Genomic DNA, 9,366 nt, shown 5'->3' on the forward strand with positions numbered 1-9,366 from the left:
GCTGCAGGTTGCTCTGCAGTTCTCCTGGGAAAAAGGGAGTCTTTCATTCCTCTTTTCAGGTGAAATCTGGACTCTCCAAGTGTATGTGGCACAGGAATACTGTTTTTTCCTGGTAATTCCTGGTGTGTCAAGTACATTAAAGATAAAGCAAGCTGTGTCTGTGCTGTTTACATGAGAGTATGTGAAAAAGTCCAGTTTTGTTCCTTTTTGCTTCATTGTTTTCATGACTAGTTTGCTGTGCAGGTTGAAGAGGCTGCTGAGCAGAGCTACGAAGGAACTAAGGGTGTATGAGGCGAGAGGGGGACTGTCCCAGCTGAATTTGCAGGGAGAAGTGAAGAAAATGGTCAATGAAATTGGCAGATTAAGAACAAAGGTGAGCTTTATTTTGTTTGGGTTATTGTGGTGGTTTTTCTTTTGTAACCTTTGTTCTTTCTTTATACTTCTTTTCATGTTGTTGATTTTGACTACTTTTTTCTTGGCTGTATTTCTGAAATTATTTGGCTGGTTTTTGATGTTCCTTCTATGGTCACAGTAGTAGGCGACTGTAATACTGATGTAGTAGGGGTAAAGATGGAAGTGTTACGTACACAGCAGTATCTGCGAGGGCGCATCAGGGGTAGGCTGTCCTGCAGAGGAAGGGCAAAGCAAGAGCCACAGCAAGGCTGGCAGGGTCTGTGACCACACAGGCCAGGGATCAGCCCCACAGGCCCTCACCAAGAAGAGCAGAAGAGTTCTGGGGACAGTTCTGGGGACAGTAAGCAGAGTCCTCCAAGAGTGCAGATCACCAGGCCAGTCCATAGGGATGGGCAGGTCTGCAGTCCTACTGGGACGTCACGTCCATGGGTGAGGGCCAGGGCTGAGAGCAGTGAAGGGCCAGCACAGGCCTGGCTGCAGCTTGAGGCCGTGGCAGCATCGTCGGGCTCCGACGGATGCATTCCCTCTCGGAAGAGAGGGGAGTAACGCCACCATCACTCGGAACAACTCTGTGCAGTTGGCCTTGCCCAAGGTCACCCCCTGAAGCCTGTCTCGGGCACGAGTTGAGCAGGAGGCAGGTGGGGGTTTGCTTTTCGGAATGGTGTCTTTGCTTCCCAGGGCACGATGCAGTGTGAGGTGATGCGGAAAAAACCCTGTAACTTGTTGCTTACTAGTAGCTGACTCAGTCCGTCTTTCCCTTGTCATGGAGACCCACAAATGCTTTTGAGGTTGCTCTGGCTGTTCGGTAGCATGTAACCTTTTAGCTGCTTCTCCGCTCATTACTGAGATAGCTGTGTTTCAAAGTTATGCTCCTTTTTAGAAGATATTATTGTAGAACGAGTCAACTGCCTTGACAGTGGCTCACTTGTAGTTCACAGGTTAGCAGCATATTTGTGTTCCTGTTGGAAGAGTTATTTTGAATGACAGGGAATGGAATTACGTTTGGGCAATTTTAAATAAGTGTAAAGTTTCTACGTATTTTAGAGACTTTCAAGTGTTGACTCTGGTGGTTTCCCCCTCTTTTTTAAAAATAAAAGATGATGGGATATCATGTTTTATGGTTAATAGGTATAGACGATGGATGTTTCTGGAGGGGGAAAGAAGGGGATAGAAGCTGTAGTTGACCATTGGGACCTATGGGAAGTCTGATATTTCCTGGAAATCTTTTGAAAACAAACTGTAGCTTTGACCTAAAGAGACTGTCTTCTGCCACCACTGCTGTAAAAGCGGTGTTCTGAACTACTACTTCCAGATCTATTAGCGTAATGGAAGGAAAGGGTATCCGTTTCTTGTCTTGTCAGTTCTGTGACGAAGCTTTGACCGTGTGACAGCATGTGACAGTTCCTCTGAAGCATGATACATGGTCTATTCCGCACGTCACTATAACTCGAAAGTTATAAAGTAGGTATGTTTATTGCGCGCAGATGCACGGGGGATCGCTCCTCCACAAAGCGTGCATACCCGAAGTGACGAACCATCCCACATTTATACAATGAAACAAATGAATATTCAATTAACGCCTATACATATTTGTTACCTAAACCCCGCTTCATATGTTAATTAGCTTATCAGTCCGTTTCCTGGAATGTGGTGGTCTTGCAGGTTTGTAGGTGATTCATGTTCTTGTGACCATCCAATCTTCTCCAGCAAGGAGACTTAGCACTCCCTCCTTCTAGATAGCATTTGAATGTCTCTCATCTTTTCTCGTTCTCTTTTAAATAGCCCCTTTGTTAGAGGAAGAAGGGCAGGCGTCTCCCCGTCTCCCCTTTGTTAGAGGAAGAAGGGCAGGCGTCTCCTCAAAAACTGTAGTTGTCTCCTCAGAGCTGTGTGCCTATGTGACCAGACACCGCACCCATGACTAGTCACCATACCCACATTCCTGAGCAGACATATACAATCACAGTCGGTGTCCATTGTCCCCATTTCACACTATTTCTCCATATCAATCCCCCCTTTTCTATCAAACTAAGTAAATTCTTTTACTTAAGCAGTCTTCCCGAATGATATAAAGCATCATACATAAGTGTTACCCTTTTAAACATTCTCCAAACCCACAAATATAACATAATGGTTAGTATTAAGGAAATTCCTAAACTGATCAATAAGATCACAAGAGTACCATAGTGTTAAGAATTCCTGTTGCAGAAGGTGACCAGCCAAAGAGAGTATCCCACCAATTATGGTTTCCATCCTGTTCTACCTTTTTTAAAACTTTCTTGATCCCCTCTACATCATCATGGATCATAAGAAGAGTTTCATGTCCCTTTTCTTTGGTTTCTTCCAGTATACGTTGTAAATCTGCATGTTTTAATAGTTCTTTTATACTGCTTATATTTAGTCCTATGGGGGTAGGAATTATCATCTGTGATAGGGTAAAGTTAGATGTAAAATTACAGATACAGTAATTTGAATATTGTGCAGTCTCCTTTACCTCCCCATCTACAGTTATTGTGTTACACTTAGTTCTCAAACACGCACATCCCTTCCCTGCATATATAATTACTGTTTTCAAGTTTGCATTTGGTTGGGCCTCGAAATGACATATTTTCTGATCTGTATCTAAACAAGTATCCTGAGCCATTATAGTATTGCTTTCACAGAGGAAGGCCTGCTGCTCTCGCATAATACAAGATTCTAAATCTACTGTTTGCCACTTGTCGCCTGTCTTTCTGGCCCATGTTCTATGTTCAAAAGGTTATTTTCCTAGGCATATTATAAAGATGGGCTCGGTTAAGGTAAAATTGTGCCAACATTCCCGTGAATTAAAGCACATGGCTGTATTTAGAAGGGTAAATTCCTTATCTACCTTTCTGACATTAATCAGGGTGTCTCCTGAAATCTTGGTGTTATCTTTTTCATTATATGTTTGACACCCTACTTTTATCCTATCTCCTAATTTTCCCCATAATCGGTCGACTTTGTGTACATCCTCCCGATCCCATTGATTCTTTTGGTACACCTCATTTTCAGAAAAAAAAACCACCATAGCTAGTTTCGCCTTTGAGTCCACCTTTCCCATTATTCCAGTGTGTTTTTTCTGGGCATGATTCCAAGGCCAGTTATCAGGCTCTTGGTTGTAGGCAAGAGAGAGGGTACAAAAAAACACAAATGGTTTAAACCCACTATTGATCATTTTAAGAATCTAAACGTTCCTCATATATACATATAAAATCTGTTTTGATCAAAAATATCTTTGTTTGAGTTGGGGCTTACTGATAACAAGTTGGACAAGACTGGCCACTGGCTCAGTCCCAGACTCTTTTGTTCTATATTGTTTGTTGTGGTGCCCTTCCCATATGGTGGATCCACAACCGCTCAGGTTCACTTACTTGCCACCCATATTGTTCCCATTTGTCCGAGTAAATTTGAGTTTCAGTTCTTTTTTTATCTGGGGTTACTTTCCACGAAGTTGCAGGGGCTTTCTTGATCCGGGTATGGTGAATCCAAGAATTCTGTCCCTCAACCTTGATTGCAGTGTAGGTGGTGAGTAGGACTTGAAAAGGTCCGGTCCACTGTGGTTCCAGGGTTTTATCTGTAAAACACTTAACGTATACATAGTCCCCTGGTCGTATATCGTGAACAGGTCCATCCAGACCCCTACTGCGTGTTCCCATCACATGCTTGCATTATTCTGGACACAAAATGTGGTCCTCTATCCGAGGACATTACCGCTGGGACTCCAAACCTAGGTATTATCTCTTGGAGTAGTATTTTGGTCACTTCCCGGGCTTTAGCAGTTCTGCACGGGAAGGCTTCTGGCCAACCTGAAAAGGTATCTGTTAGTACCAATAAATATCGATACCCCCCTTTTCAAGGAAGTTCCGAGAAATTGGATCTGCCAATGTTGCCCTGGAACATTTCCTCTACTAATGTTCCCTAGTTTTATTTTATTTGCTTTATTGGGATTATTGGATAAACACATTTCACATTGCTGAGTCACCTGTTTTATTACAGTATACAAGTTTTGCCCTATCAATTTCTGATTTAGACTTTTATATAAAGCATCAGCTCCCCAATGTGTCTTATTAATAATAGGGCTGTGGTCCATATTAAATTGGATGGTACCACTATACGACCATCCCTCAAATAAGTCCACTTACTTAATTTTATTTTATCATTCATATCCTGAATTACCTTTAAGTTTTCTTTAGAATAGTTTGGCTCTTGATCTGTACTTACAGTTTAGATTTTATTGTCTGGTATTAAAGGATAATTCCTCCTTTCCTACCTCCTCTGTTACTCGTCTGGCCTCATGGTCGGCCAGGCGGTTTCCAATTTCCAAATCAGTGCCTCAGAGTGGGCCATTCCGCACATCAAGGTCTGGCATGGCATATGTTCCCACTGCTCAGTGCCTACTGGGTTGCAGCCAACAGCGGAGCTCAAGATTCTTCTTGGTGGCAAACACAGAGGCCAACCCAGTCTTGCCCTTGACTATGGTAGGAGGCACCTGACCAACCTTATTCCTTGTACTTCGTTGTCAATGCAGTTTCATCTGCACATCCCATAACAAGTCACTGTCATGGCAAAACACACAGATTTACATTAGTAGAACTACTACAGAGTGTATTTTATTTCAGTTTTTCTGCCAATATCCCCACAGCCTTGCTGACCAAGGGATATTGTTTTTATCTGAACTGGGCAAGCCTCCCCCTTATCATTTTTACTGTAACAGGTAAAACATTTTTCACCTTTTATTTTCGGATACACCTGGTTAAAAAAGTATTTTACTTCAGGGAGGTCCTCTTTTCCTCTTTTCTGTTGAATTAAAGATAAGCTTAATGTTTCAATTACTTGATCATTTTTAACTTTTAGTTTCATTTCTCCTTCTTTAAACGTCTAGATGTTCTAATAAATCTCTTCCCAACAAAGATTTCGGTGAATTTGGCATTCTTATTTGTTTTCTTAGTTTGTACTTTAAAGGTTTCAGGATGTTTTCCTGGTGGCCAGCAGCTCCCACAACTGTAACAATTTTTTTTTAATTATTATTATTATTTTTTTACTGAAGTTTAACAAATAAGTTGGTTTTGTATTCACTAAAATTCCACCTCATACCCATTCCCTGCCCTAGAGGGGCCGTTACCGGTCCTGTTGTGCTGCAAATGCTGCAGCAATCGGGGTGACATTGTCAGGTCCTTCTGCTCAATCGTCAGCAACAGCAACCCCCTCCTCCCCACCAGCAGAAGGGTTCGGGGCAGGAGATGCTCTTCCTGCTCTGCAGGTTACACAAGCCTGCCTCTGCAGCAGCACTTCTGTTTTAACTCTTTCTTACCCTGAATGCACATCTGCTACTTGTTGCTTTAAGTCTGTGTTATTACATATCAGCCTTCGCAGGCAAACAGCAAACACCCTGCCATGCATCCAGCGTGACTCAGCCGCACCTTCGAGGGGATACGGGGCTTTGTACAAACTCACCCCAATACTTTAACACTTTCACAAGGTCTTTGATTCTACACACACACACACACCTGCCTCAGGTTTTACATACATCAGTACAAATTTTTATCTTACAACGTGTTTCATTCTGGTTGCTCCACAGAAGGAACCGCAACCTGAGCTTTTAAACACAAAAATTTCAACACGAACATCTTTCTAGTTTAGGTCTCAGTTGTTGGGTTTTTTTTTTCTATCCTTTTCTAGAGCCATAATCAAAGATCAGGTGATGTTAATCCCGCACTCTTTCTAGTGCTAGTACCATAGGATCCCGAGGGGGTACTAATCCACAGTCCTTTTGCCACTCAGGTTTGTCCTGGAGGACGAAGAACATGTCTGAATACGATACTTCGTCCCATTTTCCCTCTCTCCTCAGAAACAACATTAATTGCAGGAGAGTGTTATAATCTAATGTTCCTCCCTCCTGAGGCCATTTCGCATCACTCCAATTTATACAAGGGCCACTACTGATTACAATGTTTAATCAATTTCCTTCTATTTTCGGTACCACCATGTCCTACGATATCACTCCAATGTTTTAATATACAACCCAAGGGCGATTTTTCACAGGGCTTACTCCTTCCATTTCCCATTTTACAATTTTAATTACTTTGTTTTTCTCCGGCTGCCTTAGCCACCCAAGGTCGGAAACACGGATAGAGCTCCTTACTCGTATTGCACTGAAACGCGTGTCTCAAGCACTCTTGTACTCACACTCAGTCAAAATAATTAAGCTATACACGGAAAATCAAAATGCGCATCTCAATCACACCATTCACACTCTCCGGGCAGCCCGCAGTCACACAAGCAGTATGTTATACGGTACCGTGCACTTATGTACAACTTTTAGGAACACTGACAGTTCACAAAGTATGCATTTCAATGAACAATTGCCAAAAAACAAACAACAAACAAAAACCCACATTTTTCCTGGTCTTAAGCAGAGTGTTAAGTTTTCCGCTATTTGCCACGAATTACCAGAATATTATTATTTTTCAACATACATTTCATAACTCCAAGTTTTGAACATGTAACAAGACAACACATAGAACAAACAAGACACAGAGCGCTATTTCAGTTGTTACATTCTAGGAATTCCCCAATTCTTAAGACAACCTAATGGAAGTTTTTAGCTTCCCCCTTTTTTTTTTTTTTTTCCTATGCAAAAGTTTCCCTTTTACTTTTGCTAAGAGGTCCCTCTTGTTCCTGTGAGATTCCGCCTTATTCCGTCCCGCCCCCCGCTTTCTGTCACGAGGCCTCTGGGCTTTTAGGAATGGCAGTAACCTCGTGTTTGCTCGATCTGCCCTCAAGATCGCTAGCGGCCACCCCTTGGTCAGCAAACCCCCTCCCAAGGTACCTTTCCTCCTGGGGACTACGCTGCGCGCCGGACGTCTCCGTGTGTCTCACCAGCCGCCCCGTTACAAAACATACCGTTTTATCCGCGGATCCAGGGGTTTCTCTTCTGCTCCCGGGTGAACAGCTGAGAAGAGGAGGCTCCTCCGAGGAAATCTCCCAGGGCGCGCCTAGGAGCGTCCGCTCCGCAGCTGGTCCCTCAGCCGAGCAGAAATCCTCCTGCCTGGCTCGCCAAAACTGACGTGCGGAATTAGACTCTATAACTCGAAAGTTATAAAGTAGGTATGTTTATTGCGCGCAGATGCACGGGGGATCGCTCCTCCACAAGCGTGCATACCCGAAGTGACGAACCATCCCACATTTATACAATGAAACGAATGAATATTCAATTAACGCCTATACACATTCGTTACCTAAACCCCGCTTCGTATGTTAATTAGCTTATCAGTCCGTTTCCTGGAATGTGGTGGTCTTGCAGGTTTGTAGGTGATTCATGTTCTTGTGACCATCCAATCTTCTCCAGCAAGGAGACTTAGCACTCCCTCCTTCTAGATAGCATTTGAATGTCTCTCATCTTTTCTGGTTCTCTTTTAAATAGCCCCTTTGTTAGAGGAAAAGGGGCAGGCGTCTCCCCGTCTCCCCTTTGTTAGAGGAAGAAGGGCAGGCGTCTCCTCAAAAACTGTAGTTGTCTCCTCAGAGCTGTGTGCCTATGTGACCAGACACCGCACCCATGACTAGTCACCATACCCACATTCCTGAGCAGACATATACAATCACAGTCGGTGTTAAGCGTCCCCATTTCACACTATTTCTCCATATCACTTGAACCAACAACAAAAAGCAGTGGCAATTTTGACTCACATGCTTAACTGCCTACCAAACAAGGTGATTTAACTCTTTAATGCTTTCCCTGCTGTCACTCCGGACAAGAGAAGAACCGCTGCGACACGTTCCCACCACAGCCTTCCACTACATCAGCATCTACAGAAAGACAATGATCGACATTCAAAGTGTAAACAATATCATCATCTTTTGGATTAACATTATACATAGGTGGAAGGGCACACCAAACAAGAACTGGTTCAGTCAAAAAGTTCGAAACATAGTGTGCCTTCTCTGAACATACCTCTGGGGTCATTCCCTTCATTCCCTCTCTTTTTTATGCAAAGAGAAACACTTCCACCAAAACAGAGAAGCCCTTATTTACATCTCTGAGCCCGGACACAAACCGCAGCTGTATGCGCCACCAGGCTCAGGGCAGGAATCATTCATGCCGTTACACAGCTATATATCTCTACAAGCGTGCAGACACCTATTAAACACTAGATAACCGTGTTTATCTTTCCTATTCTCCTTCACAATACCTAGTTGTTCTCTCATTATGAATCCTCCCTTCCCGCACTGCTTTGCTTAACTCTTTAACAGCCTCGTATTGCACAGGCTGCCACTCTGCAGGTTGATTTGTCTGACAAAATACTGAACATGCCATAGCGACTCCCAAAACCCATCACTGAAGTGTTTCCCACTTGCATTCCTGTCACCAATCCCTCAGACTCCCTTTCACCCTCCCCAAAAATACAGTCAATGCATCAGGAGAGACAAGGGGGTGGGGGAAAGGTCTAGCTCCTTTTCCAGATCTATAGGACCTGGATCAAAAGGTTTATCAGTGTCAATGGAATCATTGTCCGAGTTGTCCTGTTCCCGTGCTTGGTCCTGTGTTGTGAGGGTCGCTGCAGTCAGTGACAGAAGCTTTGGGGGCAGAGGAGGTGTGGACGGAATCGCCATCACTGACGGTGTCTTGAGAAGAGTCGCGCTGTCGGTGGAATTTACAGCTTCCTCTGGTTTAGCACCGTTAGTAGAATTAGTCCACACTTGGCAAAGAGTAGTCAGAATTTGCCACCAAGATGCTAAATGCATTCCCGACACGGAGCTCCCCTCCGCGGCAGCATCATACAATTGGCTGCTGTATGTACACACTTTCATTCTTTCAGAGTCTCTAAAGTTTCTTGGCTGCTCACCTGTCTCGATGAATACAGGTGTTATCCTCGGGGTTTAGGTTGTCCGCCTGGTCCAGCCAGCCAGACGATCGGTCAGCCAAGCCGTCTCCTC

This window comes from Falco punctatus, assembly GCF_963210335.1.
Source record: "Falco punctatus genome assembly, contig: scaffold_67, whole genome shotgun sequence".
Classification (NCBI taxonomy): domain Eukaryota; kingdom Metazoa; phylum Chordata; class Aves; order Falconiformes; family Falconidae; genus Falco; species Falco punctatus.